Consider the following 16128-nt stretch of genomic DNA (forward strand, 5'->3'; position numbering starts at 1 on the left):
GTGACTTCAGATACACCCGCATGCCTCGCCACTGTTCCGTGAACAAAGATGGGTCTGCAAATGCAACGCCAATTTCTGGAATCTCATTCTCTCTACAGTGATTGGCTTAACCTTCTATTCATGCATGCAATAATACTGTCTCCGATTCGGGAGGGGAAATATTTGAGTAAATAGCGCTCTTATTCGGTGTTGTAAATACTTTATGCATCGCAAGTTGTACGTTGGTTCTCTATACTTTCTCACATTCTTGTCCCTTTCTTTTTTAGCACTCCGTTCTGGCAGCTGTTTGTAAGCCAGTAGAACTTTCCTATACAACTACAAACTTAATAGTTTCCTTTTGCACAGCCAGCTTTGTAAATTGACGCAGACGCGAAGCCATGGGCGTTTTGCACGGCTCTTTCCGTAGATGCTGCTTGAGCAAAGCATTGTGGGGGGTGAGAAGGCTCAAGTTTGCCAACGAAGCTTCCTTGTTTGTAAACGTGAGAGAAGCAGAATGAATTGGGGTTATTGATTCGCCGAAAGAATGTCAGGTGGGGTCAAAGCTTCCCGAATCGGCGTATCTTTTGTCCGCGTAAGGTTCGTCACGCCCTTTTCTGCCTGTTTTATCATGCTTAAAAAAACCTAGACGACCGCATTGCTTTGGAGCAATTGTGGCGCGTCCAGCTGCATGCTGTCACGTGTCCTATTCATTTTGTTGGATTCCTGGCGTCCCAAAAGCAAGAGCTGCACTAGTTCTGCCTTGCTGAAAATGTTTTGAACATTTTTCTATTGGTTAAATATTCATTACTAGAAAAATAGGTGCGCGCTTTTGGATTCTATGGAATTTGTGCGTGACGACATCTCAGGACTGTGTGCCACCTAGAACACTATTAGATAATAGATAGTAGTGCTTCAGCAACAGGTTTTTCGCAGGACATATTTAAAATGGCTCATCAAAACAGACAGTGAATTGGAGGGGGACACTTTTCAGGAGTTTTGTCGGCATTGAAAGCCCGACATGTTCCGGGGGGCAGGGGTTGGGGTAGGGGAGGGCCCCCTTCTGGATCCGCCCCTGGTCTGTAGTGCCGTGGGACGTGCTATCTCTTCGTGCGACTGTATGTTCGTGAATGTATTAAAAATAAACAAAAACACCCTTGTACCCACCCCCAATATTCTTAGTCAGTGCACCCTTTTGGTGGGTAAAAGGGTGTCATGACATCTAGAACTGCCTTATCCTTCGCAAAAAGTCATGATGATGAGATGTTTCTTGAATGAAAACACCCTTCAAGGGTGTTATGATTCGCAATTCTCACCATCAAGGGTGTAAATAATTTTACAGTCTATAGAGAGACGTTGAAGGCGCTTTTGTGTCTTGAAAGCGATCTGCGTTGGTTGCAGAGTGCACGTAGTGCCAGTAGCTTCGTATGGGCTGTGCCTTCGTCGTTTCGTTCACGTTGAAGCGACATATGAACTGAGGTCAATTGGCTCACGGCTGTTGTCGTGATTCCCAAGTCCGGTGTTTTCAGACACTTTCCGCTGTCATCGAGCGGGATGGGCCCATGTCTACCTGTGCGCACGTACGTGACACCGTGCTGGCTAATTTGGACAAACGCGTTGACGTTCTAGTTGGTTTGAACCCCTGATAGAATGTTTAACCGCGACTGAATAAGGATGTAGAAACAAGCAGACAGAAAGACAGTGCTGCCTTTGTATGTCGGTTTCTTTCTACGTCCTCGTTGAGTCACGCTTGCATATTCCATCATTGGTAATTTAGTTAGTAAGGGAATGTTCACAAATTTCTACGACCTAGAAAACTACTAGCCTTACTTCGTACAGGTATCCAGTAATTTGCTATCGCAAGCGGTGCTTCGCCTTTCAGACGTGTCTGCAATTATTTTGATGAAGTATCTCCTGCTCCACAATGTTCATGCAGAATGGTAGTTATGCCAGCGCGCTTCCGGCAGCTTGCATTTTGCGGCGGAAATATTGCTCCTTGCTACGATATAACCAGTATACAAAAATGAATTAAAGAGCTCACACAGAAGAGGAAGTACATCGACAACGCTATAGTGCTGCTTTTATACACCTAATGACTGTTAGAATTTAATAAGGGGAAGCTGAGGCAATCCCCGGGCCATTGTAATGGGTGTTCAGCATAACTAGCAGGGAACAAATGCTCATAGGTGGCTCCATTGACTGTTCCATGTCTTGATAGTGTGTCTTCTAGTATGCGTGACTATTGAGATAGAGAGGCTCCTCTATGAAAAGTTGGTTCCGTTGACAAGTCCACCCTCCCTTCGTCTCGCTTCATATAGTATAGAAGATTATAAGACATGGAAAGCCTCTTCTATGAAAACTTTGTTCAAGAAACGCTACTGTTACGCCTTCCCGAATGTGTATTATTTGTGCGTGCGCAACGTATGCGAACTAACCCATATACACAAAAATTTCATCGCTGCTTTTTTGCCACACGCTGACGACGTCGCAGGGTGTACGCGACACACAGACCACAGGGGGTGTTCTGGATACCTAGCAGTGAACAATTGCTATGAGGATGGCTGAATTCGCAATGTGTTACTTGCATACGTTAGCTTCCTGCACTATTGGTGTAGTATACGAGCCTATCACAGGGAAATAGGCAGGCTCCTCTACCAAAATTATATCTCAGAAACGCTACTACGGCGCCATCCCTTATGTTTATCCTTTGTTCGTGTGCAATATCGGCGAAGGAACTCATGTACACTCGGTTAGCATCGGTATGTTTTTTCTACCGGTTGACGACGTCACAGTGTGTACACTACATGGAGATCTAGGACGGCCATAGGATGCACTATACGAGGCCTCAGGGTGGTGTTCTTGTATAGTAGAGGCACTTCCGATGCACAGGCTACATTCACGCTCATCCCTGATACGCTAGTACACCGACTTGTCCTTCAAACACGCATTCATCGGGACCTAAATGACTCACTCTAGTACCGACAATCCACGCACTTCGAGTCCAACTGGGCACTTCTGGCTCTACGACAGCATGTGTTGCACGGCATCGCATCATGGTTGGCACAAGGGTTGCTACGTAAGCATGGGTTTACCACATCGCCTACCACATCAAGAAAGCGCCCTTGCGCTGAGTCCTACCCGCCGCGTCAGTCAAATGTGAAGAAGGAATTGAAGAAAGCTGGGCTAGCTCAATTTTATGCAACTTATGAATTTCAAGCGCTTCGGATGGAAAGGAAATTTCAGAGTAAAAGAGAACAGAAGTGGTAGGAGCCTGGTTTTTCAAATGATTTCATGTCAAGCGGCCGCAGTAGAAAGACCTCGAGTCATAGCGCGCTCGTCAGGCCACTCGTCAAAGGTGTAAAAGCACAAAGCCAACACACAATGACAACAAGTAAAGGTTAGGGGAACCCGCTTGTTTATTTTGAGTCAATGTAGCAATTACATATAAATGAAATTGGATGAAAGAAAAGATACGGTTTATCATTCTTTCACTGCAACCAGTAGAACACGAAATTGAGTTTGCATGTTAGCTTCGTGAACTCACGGTGCGCTGCAGCTAAAGGCGCAGGATTTGTCGGATGGCGTCCATGTCGCAGGATGGCTTGGCGCACGGCGTTCTGCTGGCGAGTCGCTTGGGCAAAGGCGCGAGCATTGTGGCACGAGTGCACGTGGCAACCACTTGAGTTGCGACGCACTGAGCTTCAGGAATACGAGTGCCAGAGTCCACAGCGTGTACTGCAACCCCGCGGAGTTCTGCTTCACGCGGGCGTGCGTCTCGTTGGACAAAAGCGAGATTCGCCCGCCGACGTCATTGCCCTTCTGCGCCACTTAGCGCAGCCATTAGTTAATGCCATAGGGAGCAAAGCGCTGGGCGGCGTGTAAGCGATGCTGATGCATGTCGACGGTATACTTCGTAAGCGACGAGGCGTCACAGGCAATCAGACGCGAAAAAGTAACCATCTGCGGAAACTGCGTCGTCAGCTAAGCAGAAGGCCTACATCGCATGGACCTGGTTGGACTCTCCGCTGCGCTGAGACTACCGTAGCGCTGCCTATCGGTGCTCGTTAGAGCCATGATGCAGTGCTTCGCGTCACCGCCATTACGTAGCGGTTCCGTACCTGCCAAGATATAGCATATTACGTGGTAGTTTTAAGTGTCCTGTGTCCTACATTATCCGCAGTCAGCGTCCATCGCCGGCACTGAGCGTCTTGTGAGCGAAATATCATTTCAATACACGCCGGTCCTCCGCATGGCGCAAACGCGTCACTAAACTAATTTAATTTCTCCAAGTAAAACGCATCAGAAGTATCGTAAAGTTCGACTTAATCCCAAGGCGCCGTCATGTAGCATTCGTCTGTAAATGTAATATACGAGAAAGCATAATTGTGGTACGCGGTAACTCAAACACAAAACCCCTTTTTCAGCGTTTCACCGTTCGTTGAGCGACGCACTACGCTCGGTTCGTTGCAACAACACCACCCAGATGGCGCTCGCCTCCGCGCATGCATGGCAGCGCCGCGCGGCGGCGAAGGTGTATAAAACATATCGCAGTTCTGCGGGAAAGGCGAAGTACCGATTGCAATAGCAAATTAGTGGATAGCTGAACGAAATAAGGATAGTAGATTTATCGGCTGCGTGAACTAGTAAACATTCGCTTACTAACTAAATTAACAGTGGTAGAATATATGTAAGCGTGACTCAACGAAGACGTTGAAATAGACAGACTCACGGAAACAGCGCTGTCTTTGTGTGTCTGCTTCTTTCTATGTCCTTGTAGAGTCGCGCTTACACGTTCTATCATGGATTCAGACCAACTAGCCTGCCAACGTGTTTTAAATAAATTAACGAGGACGGTGTCACGTGCGCACATGTAAACTTGAACGTGCGTAGCTGGATGACAGCGGAAACGGTCTGTGAAAACACTGGAGTTAGGAACCGCGGCAGAAACTGCGGAACAATTTACCTCCGTGCATCTGTCGCTTCAACGCGTACAAAATGTCGAAAGTAGAGTGTATACAAAGGTACCGGCTATACGTGCACTCTGCGTCCATCGCAGATCGCTTTGAAGATGAGGCCCGCGCCGGTGCGTGCCTTAGGGGCGTCGCAGACCGCTTTCGAGACACACAAGCGCCGGCAACGAGTCCCTGTAGACCAGAACACGATAGTCTCGAACCGGATGGGCTACGCTCATACTCCGGAACCGATCGACCGGCCGCCATCTTCTCTGAGCTGACAAGACGCGTTCGCGTGCGCGTAGCCCTATTCGCAGTGCGTGCATTCACGTGCATTAGCAACTATTCGCAACCTTTACGTGTGAAAGCTGGTTTGTCTTAATGATCGTAAATACAGGCCAGAGGGCCAGAGCGGCGACGTTTGTTAAAAAAGTATGCATACATTGCACAGTAGATCCGACATGGGTGAACTAATGTTAATTCACTCTTCCGCCGTCCCGAGACAAAAAACCGCCACATCTCGGCATCCGCGCACGTGCGCTAGGCTTACTCGAACCTACGGCTTGCCGCCTGTTTTCAAGGTGCGGTCCGCGAGATTTTTCCAGGCAATACAACGCCTAGGTGAAATATATGGCGTACGTCAAGGCTCTTACTAGTTCACGACGTATTGTCAGACGTGCAAATCAAAGTAGAACAGCAGCAGAACCAACGTTTCCGCGTGCAAAGCTAACGCGGACGTGCCTTAACGATCCGCTCCGTCTGCGGACGTTGCGCTTGCCACAGCCATCGCGATTTGCAGCACAATCTTGCCGAGAAGCTGAATTTCACCAACTAAATTCGTTAGCTAAAATTCACCATCCCCTCCTTCGTGAGAACTTCAAAAAAATGTCAAAGCGCAAACAGCGCAAGCACTGCGTCTACCTGCGGTCACCTCGCTTGGCAGCTCGAATCCGTTGGAGCAGCAGGTGGCGCCACTGCGTTTTGAAAATGGCGCCACTCAATTTTTTTCTTTGTTCTGGTGTATACGGCGCCCACCGAAAGCGTCTACTACAACGTCCGCAATTCGCGTGGGCAACGTCGCAGTAGACGCCTCGGTTGCCTCCCCCTGCCTGCACTCTATACGGAGTGGCGGTCGAGGAGGACGTCGAGGCACCGTAGGAGCCGCCGGAGAAGAACGCCCCTCCTCCCTCGCCTCGCCTCCCTGCCTCACCCTCGACAAGAGAAGGCACGCGTCCGGGCCGCGTTCCTCGCTCACGCATGCGGGATTGAACCGCGTTCGCCTACGTTCGCTGGATCACCCTCAAACGCTTTCACTCATACGGAACCTCACGGCGGCGACGTCGAAGGCGACGGGATAAATGTGACTGGAGTGTCAATATAATTGATATCACAATAAAAGAAGATAGCTGCAGCTGCGAGGAGCGCAACAAGCAGTCAGGGATCTCTGAATGCGACCGGGGTTGCAGACCGCACTGGTAAGTGCCTCGCGAGCGCCACGGTGACCACGGGATACACGCAGGCGGCCGAAGAAGCCGCGATAGCTCTAGCACTGGCCGCGGGGCCGAGCGCTGCAATCGTGATGAGCGGCTCGCAGGCGGCAATCCGCGGTAAGCGGTCCGCATACCACAAATTTGCGACGACGGCGACTCGCCATCGCCCTCGCAACCCCGAAATTCTACAGTCTTCCTCCTCTGGACCCCCGCACACTCCGATGTCCCGCTCGCGGGCAACGAGGCAGCCCACGCCACGGCTCGAGGTCTCACACGCCGAGCCGCCGCAGATTATGTATTGCCGACGTTGTTTCTTTCATGGTTCTAACCACTTTTAACGCTCTCCGATGTGGTGGCGAGTGCTTACCAAGCGTGTTGTGTGTCTGAGTCGCTTGCGACGCACGGTACAGTTAGCAAAAAGTCTCGTAATGGTGCGCGAACCGCTCAAAAGAACCCACGCCACCGTGGAGCAGCGACATGTCTGGTGCGCTGCATGGCCGCTGCAAGGAGCCGCATTGCTACGTGACAGCGGTAAAAGTTCTTCGTTTATGTGAGAAGGGCGAGCATCGCATATGTTTTGACTGCTGCAACGAATGGTGAAGACAGCAATAAAGGTGACCTAATAAGCAATGCTTCTGGTTGAATCGTTTATTTGCTGGTTTGCGTGTGTCGTATATTTCACAGTCAATTCATGATCATGCTTACGATACTCAGTTTTATCGAAGCGAACTATCTGCTCGCTTCATAAAAATAGCTTCTTTTGTACCTTTATTAGACACCGTGTTGGTTATTTTAAAGCCGGAGTGTATGTTTCACTTTTGTGCGTACGCGCGGCATTAGACCTCATGCACGGAACTGGTGTTTTGTGATGATATGATCATATGTCCACAAAATAATTGTAAGCTATCCGAAATTAAAGAATGTTAATTGCAGTAATTCTATATAATCACTTGATATCGCGTTTCTACTGTTGAACTGTCGTATTCTTGCGGTGTTGTTTATTTTACTGGAGTGGAGTACGAACTGACTTTGGAATTAAGTTACGTTAATTAGTTTTATATGATTATTAATTTTCCAATAATAATTCTTGAATTTTTATTATTACCGAAATTTCCTTGATAGAGCATACTCACATTTTGCCTGTTTAAATATTTGTTTTGCGGTAATATTTTATCCGTTTGTGGTTTATTCATGCCTCTTACATGTTGATAGCTGTATGCAGTGCGACTCATACAAGTAAATAAAAGACTGTAAGATTACTATTCTGTCTCTGTAAGCTCCACTGCCCAGCAAGGAGATCGGAGAATTAGCAACTGACATGCTGCCTGCAATATTACATGAGTGTGCTCTCAACAGGGCTGAGATCGTCTTCCTTATGATAGTGCAATATGTATTTGTATATAAACATACAGTACACGAACCACGAACATTTATGCCATCATTACTGGTGCTGCTGTACAAATAAATGTCTGCTGCCACGCAGCGCTAATCGAGAAGATTTTTACGTTATGGCTTCATGGCCTTGAAGATAAAAAAAAGAAAAGGAAATGTATTTTTAGTTGTGGAAGGAAAACGTTGAATTACCTTATTTCTTAGATGCAAACAAAGTAATCATTACATTTTCTATCAACATTTTCTGCCAGCTTCTCTTCTCACAGCTGCCAGACACATCAATTCCATAATGAGGGTTGTGCTGCCTCATGGCTCCATAAATTTTGTTTAACAGGCAATGTTGCATGCAGAAATGGGTAGTAATACCGAAATGTGCAACCTTTCCAGATCTGCGTTCCACTTGTGCAAAATATGTTTATTAGAAATCTCCCTATAATGTGATGACGGTATCATACTGTTTGCAGAAAGCTTTCTTTCAACATGAACCACAGCAAAGAAATATGTTGCTCCTCCAACCTTTATACAGTGCATTCACCTCTTCAAAACGAAAGCAGCAGACGTATTTCACGAACTATTCGCTGCTTTGCACGTTCAATCTTCAAATTACCAAGTATATGTGCCAGCTTTTTTAAAAAGCTACAACTTTTATGATGCATCGTGCATTCTATACTAATTGCTGCAAGCTGCCCAATACGCCAAATAGCAAGGTGGGAAAGGTAACTGATACGCTGTGATCTGTACTGTCTTTGAATACTAAGACTGGAGAATTTGAACTGAAATGCTGATTGCTGCTGAACAAGATTATAGAAATCGCCACAAAATTTCCGCAACAATCGTTAGCAGGAACGTTACCAATAATTGACTGATTATCGATAGATAACCAATTGTGGTTAGCGGCAGAGCTGTTCAATTAGCACCCCATATTCGGTTGCTGGAAGTATTCTGCCGCAGAATGTTCTCAAGAACAGATACATCAAACATGCCATAAAATGTATTCCTGTTCCAGTTGAGATGTTTATGTACAGAATGTTGCTGCACAGCGTGCCAAAACAATATTTAAAACAGCAACGCACTTCATTACAGATGCTTACGTTTCAATTTCTGGAAACTCGTGTTAGGCACAAGCTATGGCAAATTGGCATCCTTTCAGCACTGGCTGCCTTCACTATGCTATGACATGTCCCCTAAATAATTGGAAAAACCTGATTATTAAATTTTGTCCCTCAATAATTGTACTGTCTATCGCGTAAATTCTGATTTCTGTCACCGCGATGACACTTTCACATCAATAAAAAGTCATTTTGTCTTAAGACCTGCATATTTAATAATTTTAGACAGGGTCATGTCCCAGAATCCTGGAAATTGCCCCTTCGGCTATTCTTGTGAACTTCTTTATTGTGATCTTTTGTAAAGGCATAGAGAATGGCGCGTGTTCACAAGCGCGTCTTTGTGCTCCTGCCCGTGAAATTTGTACATGGCTCCTTCGGCCGTCCTCTGAACTTCCCTGCAGGTCACTAACGTAACTTATTGAGCAACGGTTTCAAAAAATGGTAACTTATTGAGCAGCGGCTTCAAAAAATGGTATTTCGGAAGGTCAGCAAGAAGTTCAAGAACTTTTCGTTACCTACGTCGAAGGGATACTTTTTTCTGACAACATGCGCTTTTACGGCCCTTTGTTGTATTTACGACTATGTGCCTTAAAGGCCCATGTATGCTTAGGAGAGTATGCTGCTGGCGTTGCTATCAGAAATTTGTTGAAATCTGGCTGACCTTTTGAAATGGGATTTTTGGAAAGTTAAGTGCTCGGTGAATTAGGCAAGTGCATTGCGGTGAAGTTTAACGGATCGCCGGAGAATCATTTGTTCTGTATTCGTGGGCATGCATAGAATGACGCGGGGGTGAAGAGTTGCAAAACTGTGTGCTTATAGAAAACGTTACAATACCAAAAGGTTGCGTTTACCTATAATCAAAGTTAATATATGCCTTTTAGTTCAGTGGTGCACGAAATTGTGATAATATGCGCCAGTATTAAACATTGCTTGAGTGTAGGTTACGATTTTATTTCTGGTTGATAGGCTCACCGATATGCGCCTTTATTAGGGGTTACATGAGTATAAGTTACTGTGTATTTCTTTTCTTTTTAAAATTGCACTAATTTGTGAGAATGTGGCTGTTTATTAAACATTACCGTCTTAAGAGTGTGCGCTGACGAATTGCCAGTAGTGCTCGAAGCCTCGTTGCGATTAGCAGGTAGGCGTGCCTGACGAGGAGAGTCGACTTCACTAAAGGTATCAGTACCTGCGCCGTAGATGTATCATTTTTTGTTGATGATAAGCTTGTAAAAATATGCGCAGTCGAAAGGGTTGGCCGCTAGATTTCCGCATTCTATTTTTTTCGTGAGAAGGGCTTGATCTGCAAAAGTATTCGCCCACAGAAATGCCAGCTGTTTTCAGCTTAGCTTTCTGAAAGAGAACAAACACTTTGGTTTTAATAGACGAAAACTTGACGATAGCTGGGCGTGTCTTTAGTTGCTCAAAGGAACCCAGCCTGTGCGCTCTGTCGATCATACCATCGGTATCGTTCAATCTGGGAAGGCGCGACGGCAGATATTCAACACAGTCTTAGGACTGTGCCTACGTCCCGTTAGCGCTGTCAGATATTCCGTAAAATAAAAAATTAACCCTTCGGGACCGATGTTCCAACTCGTCAAGCCTTGAGCTAAGTGCGGCACTTTCAGTTGTAGCTGCTTCATGAACAAGGCGGGTAACTTGAGCTGGGGCCGATGCATTTTCTATAGATTCTATAGATTCCAAAGTTGCCAATCTTTCTGCAAGATCTGTGACTTCTTGCGTAAGTGCCTTTTCGGTTTTCCTCAATCTCGAGGAATTACTCCATAACTTCCATATGACACTTGTCAAACTCATTTGACAAGGCACTGACAGCATGAAGCAGTTCCTAGTGCAAATCACTTGGGACAGGATTAGGCGGTCCAGGATTTTGTTTTTACCATGAGAAGTTTAACAACAAATATACAGTCGTTCGAGAAATCGCAGACAGCACTTGGGCACGTGAGAAGCAAAATACAACTGTTGCTTGAACGTTTACAATAACTAGACGGGGCTGCAGCAACCAGCATATGAAAGCAAAAGGGGAGTTTGAGCAACAACACCGTCGCTGCTACCCCGTGCCCACTGAAGACAGAAAGCCGATGCTAGTCCTTTAAATCCCGGAGGCAAAAAGCTGTCGGGGGCAGTGATGACGCCGTGCTTGACCGTGAAGCGAAAGTGGTGCCAGGGCAAAGCTCATTGGACCTTTCGTAATCTCTCGCTGTCACCTAACAAATCAGGAGCGGTGATGATAACGGCAACTGGGTCAATGCAGAATTAAAGCTTAGGCATAGGCTTTAAGTACAGGCGCGCATATAGCCGCGCGGAGAATAACGTGAACAACTGCATATCAAACCAGAAGGGTATCTTGAGCAGCAACGTAGTCGCTGCTCTCATATGCCTGCTCTCAAAAGATAGGTAGGACAATCGGCAAAATAGGAATAAGAGAGCGATCGCACCACCCACCGCCTCCATTAAACGGGGCGCTCATGGGATCCATCCGCAGACCCATCTGTGGCAGGTCCGGCCGTGCGCGGCTAAAGAAAACAAAAAACAAAAAAACAACAACACCCAGAAAGCTCCCTTTCCCGCATCGCATGCAGCGGCGGTGGCGTTGCATTAGCGTCTCTACAAGGTCTGAATGAAGCATACCTTGCCACATTGTGCGGACATTAAATAAATAAAAAATTTTGCAGTTACGCCCGAAAGGCGAAGCACCGTTTGCTGTAGTAAATTAGTAGATAGCTGTACGAAGAAAGGATAGTAGCTTTATCGTTCGTATTGATTTGCAGACATTTGCCTACTAATCAAATTAATAATAATAATATATGGGGTTTTACGTGCCAACACCACTTTCTGATCATGAGGCACGTCGTAGTGGAGGACTCCGGAAATTTCGACCGCCTGGGGTTTTTTAACGTGCGCCTAAATGTAACCACACGGGTGTTTTCGCATTTCGCCCCCATCGAAATACGGCTGCCGTGACCGGGATTTGATCCCGCGAACTCGTGCTCAGCAGCCCAACACCATAGCCACTAAGCAACCACGGCGGGTAATTTGAAGTAGCAATACGATCCCAAAATTTATTAAGCAAAGTTGCAAGCTTTACTGCTGCAATGCATTCAGGATATATAGATATCTACAGTTTTCTTGACCGGAGATAGTTTTGATTCATCTTGTTAAGGATTAGGTAATTGATCATTCTATTTCCTTTGACTCAATATCATTTGCGAAATGCCAATAAAAGCAAAAGTAACTTCCAATAGTTTAAAGCCGCTGGGCAACTGAACATTGCGATTTCATCTCCGGAAGAATTTCTGCTGTAAAGCGGCAAACCAAGCTGAGGGAGAAGACGGCAATGTGCGGCCAGAAATGTGTTCGTCGTAACCTATGCCGTAGGGCCAAGCGCGGCGCCCGTTTTCACGAACGAGAATTCGCTCATTGTCAGGGAAACTGTGCGGCTTTTTACTTTAAGCCATAATCGGGAACATCACGCACCGCACGCGAGCAAGCGATAACGAAGGACTGGCACGCACAACGTTTCTTCCCGCGCGCGGAGCAAATTTCGCTGCGTGACGTCACAGGGAACACGGCGCCGGAGCAAACTACGAGGAAGAGGCAGCGCTGGCCCCTCTCTTGGCACTTGCGCTTTTACCTGCAAAGTGGTTTTTGTGCGAAAAGAATGAACTACAGAAGCACAGATATGCAACCACTTATACCTTTGTTTGCTTACCTTCATCGATCCCCCTCCCCCCCCCTACCATTGCCCGTCCATTGCCTTCTGTTCCACTCCAACAGTCGGCACAGCCCAGCAACCCAGCCCAGCCTTGCTAGGAGTCCCAATTTAGCGTCATCTCGCCATATGTGACTTCTGAGAAATGAGCAAAATGCCGCATGGTCATAATTGGAGAACAATTAACAGCGAAACCAAACGAAGGTAAAAGTACGAAGAAGCGGCTGAAAAATTCTGCCCTTCTAAACACAGGTTCAAAAGCGAAGCGAACCTATGTCGACACATAGGAAACTCGAACTCATTATTCAAAATGCAAACGATGACTGACACGTAGTTTTTTTTTTCTTGTGCCGTTTTTATGACCTATAAGAAGCGGCAATGTAATAAGAAAAATACTTGTTCCCGGAACGCTCTCCTGCGTAAACAGTTTGCGCAGGAAACATGCAAACACTTTCGGCAGGCATCATAAATTGAACGCGTTCTACTCGTGGAAAAATGAAGAGCAACCGCCAACATATACCGAAACGAAGTTTCCGTCTGGGCGTCAGCTAGCATCAATCGGCGAAGCAGCTTTAGTTTGTTACAACGCGGCAGAAAAATTGCGCCACGCCAAACCGAAACAACGATATTCACTTGAAAAGAAGCGCGGAAGGTCTTTCGTTTCATCCTATAGTTGTTTTGACAAGAACAACGTTTGTTTCTTCATAACGATTGCACAAAAAGTACGCTTACCACACGTCCGCTGGGAAACAGAAACATGTCGCCCTCGTGTTGCTCCTCGAGCTCCCACGTCACACAGCAGCGCAGCGAGCCTTGTATCCTGAAGGCAGTTTTTCCAACATTGCCGAAAAATTCGCAGGTACAGAAAGTTCTAAACTGCAGAGCATACGAAAAAAACGTGCACGAAGAAAATGGCAGCCGAATACTTCAGAGCAAGAGCGCCTCCCCTTGGCGAAGCAAATGAAGTGACCACATAAAGTTACAAGACGCCAAAAAAGGAAATAGCCTAAAGCACATATCTACACATAATTGCATCGCCTTACTTTATTCTTATGTAGTTTGAAAAGGTAACGCCACGTATGCAAACGTTATTGCATATTCTTTGGCTACCAGCTTCGTGGCGGCGCTGTATTGCCAATACCAAAACTAGCGCCGGTGGAGACACCATCTCTGCTTGAGGGACGCGTTCGTCACTGAACTATGCGGCGCGTCGCCTTTGATGCGTCATTTTGCCTTGTTGGCTCCTGAAACGTTCGCTTACGTCAGTTCCATTAGTGCCGTGGATTTGCGCACTTCCTTTCTTTCTTTTTCTTTTTGATCAAGCGTCTCCTTCGCAGACGCGTTCGTGCAGGGTTTGAAGGAAAGCTTACGTCGTGCATTACCGAAGTGGAAGCACTTTGTGACTTTGTTTAAAAGCGCCACCGGCTTGCATTTTGCCGGGCAGAAACACTGATCGTTGCTATGAAATGCGTGTATACAAAGAATGAATAAAGGACGCAGATAGCGGAAGAAGTGCCCGGATATCGCTGTCTCTCGTTTTTTGCAAGAGAATGACTAATAGTATTTAGTGAGCAGAAGCAGAGGAAAATGCCCAGCCTATTTATGGGGGGTGTTCGGGATAACTAGGCGTGAATAAATGCCAAGAGTACGGATCTATTCGCATTTCTTCGACGTTAAGCGTTGGCTTGAAGCCAGTGTCACACCATTTATTTTTTCATTTGCTAATCGGTTTTGTTTAAGTCAAATATGATTCAGTACATGTGCTGTACCTTATAATGTACTTTTTGTTCATACCACAGTTGTAAGCGTGCCTACGGGTGAATATATTTACTTGTCAGCTACAATACTGATGTGCTATACAACACTATTGCAAGCAGATAGATGTACAGGCTCCTTCATCAAAAGTACGTCCTCGAAACGCTACTACTACGCCTTTCCCTATGTTTATTATTTGTACGTGGGCAAGAAATACGAATGAAGTCATATACACACAGTTACCACCGGTACGTTCTTTTTCCCCCCGCTGACGACGTCACAGGGTGTACACTTCACGGAGACCTAGAACACCCACAGGATGCCCTACACGAGGCTTCAGGATGGTGTGCCCGCATAGGACAGGTGCTTTCATCCAAAAAAGCTGCATTCACATTCATCACCGATACACTAGGTTCCCGACATCTCTTGTACACACACTCACCTGAAACTAAATGACTCAGGCTAGTATTGACTATCGACGTTCTCCGAGTCTCACTGGACACTTCCGGCTTTGCGACAGCTCGTGTTGCACATCATCGCATCATGGTCTGCACAAGGGTTGCCACGTCAGCTAGGGCTGCGGATCGCTTAGGACATCACGAGGAAGTCCAAACCCCCACTCCTATCAGCCGAACTAAAGTGAAGCACGTGTTGCAGAAAGCTGGGCTAGTTGGATTTTACGTAATTGATGAATTTCCAGCCCTCGGAAGGAACAGAAAGATTCGGAGTAAAAGAGAACAGAACAGGCAACTCGTTAGTTCTTCCACTGATTTCATGTGAAGACGTTGCAGAAGAAAGACCTACAATCATGGCACGTGCGTCAAGCCACTCGTCCCACGTGTAACCATACAATGCCAACCGACAGGGACAACAAGGAAAGAGCTGAAGGAATTACTTGTTTATTTCAGTCAAATGTAGCAATCACAAATAAGTGAAGGTGAATGAAGAAAAGGTATGGTTTATCTTTCTTTCATAGGAATCGGTTGAACACGAAAATGAAGCGTCTCTTCGTAGAAGCTCTTGCATGTTTGCTTCGTGAGCTTATGGTCAGCTGCAGTGAAAGGAGGAGCCTTTGCGGGCCGGTGTCCGTGTTACAGGAGAGCTGCCTCGTCGCTTCGGCGAAGGCATGTGCATTGTGGTACGGCTCCGCAGTGTCTTGGGCAGCCCGTTGAGCCACGACGCGCTCAGCTTCGGGAATGCTAGTGCCAGAGTTCGCAGCGTGCGCGGCAAACACGCGAAGGCGTCCTGCTTCGCGCTGGCGTGTCTCTCGCCGGACCAAAGCGAGATTCTCCCGTCGACGTAATTGGCTTTCCGTGCCGCTTAGCGCAGCACTTTTGTTAGGTAATGCCATCGCAATGCAGAAACAGCTGGCGGGGTTCAAGCAATGCTGATGCTTGTTGAACTGTGGCGTGCCCCATAATCACAAAGTGGTTTCGGCGCGTAATATTCCATAATTTTAACGTTTCTACCGATCATAGAGTGGCGCGCCCCGCGTGGTTCCCTGCAACAAGACCATCCGGATGGCACTCGCCTCTGCGCATGCGCAGCAACGGCGCCCGGAGGCGAAGATTCAGAAAAATAAGAAACCTGCAGTTGCCGGGAGCGCGACAAGCAGTCCGGGATCTCTGAATGGTGTCGCGCTCCACCCCTAAGGGTGAAGCGTCCTCCGAATTTTTTTACGCGTTCGCTCCGACGTCACATCCGCTACAGGAAGTTCATCCTGG

General features: G+C 46.8%; 1 long non-coding RNA gene across 1 annotated transcript in view; it reads right to left on the reverse strand.

Moving 5' to 3' along the window:
• Positions 1–13721, reverse strand: part of LOC135918245 (uncharacterized) — a 60446-nt gene extending 46725 nt beyond the window's left edge. Inside the window, exon 1 of the long non-coding RNA XR_010569608.2 lies at positions 13382–13721. This is a non-coding gene — a long non-coding RNA (uncharacterized lncRNA). The remainder of the gene's footprint in view (positions 1–13381) is intronic.
• Positions 13722–16128: the final 2407 nt, after the last annotated feature.

The sequence above is a fragment of the Dermacentor albipictus genome, chromosome 8, assembly GCF_038994185.2.
Source record: "Dermacentor albipictus isolate Rhodes 1998 colony chromosome 8, USDA_Dalb.pri_finalv2, whole genome shotgun sequence".
NCBI classification, from domain to species: Eukaryota; Metazoa; Arthropoda; class Arachnida; order Ixodida; family Ixodidae; genus Dermacentor; species Dermacentor albipictus.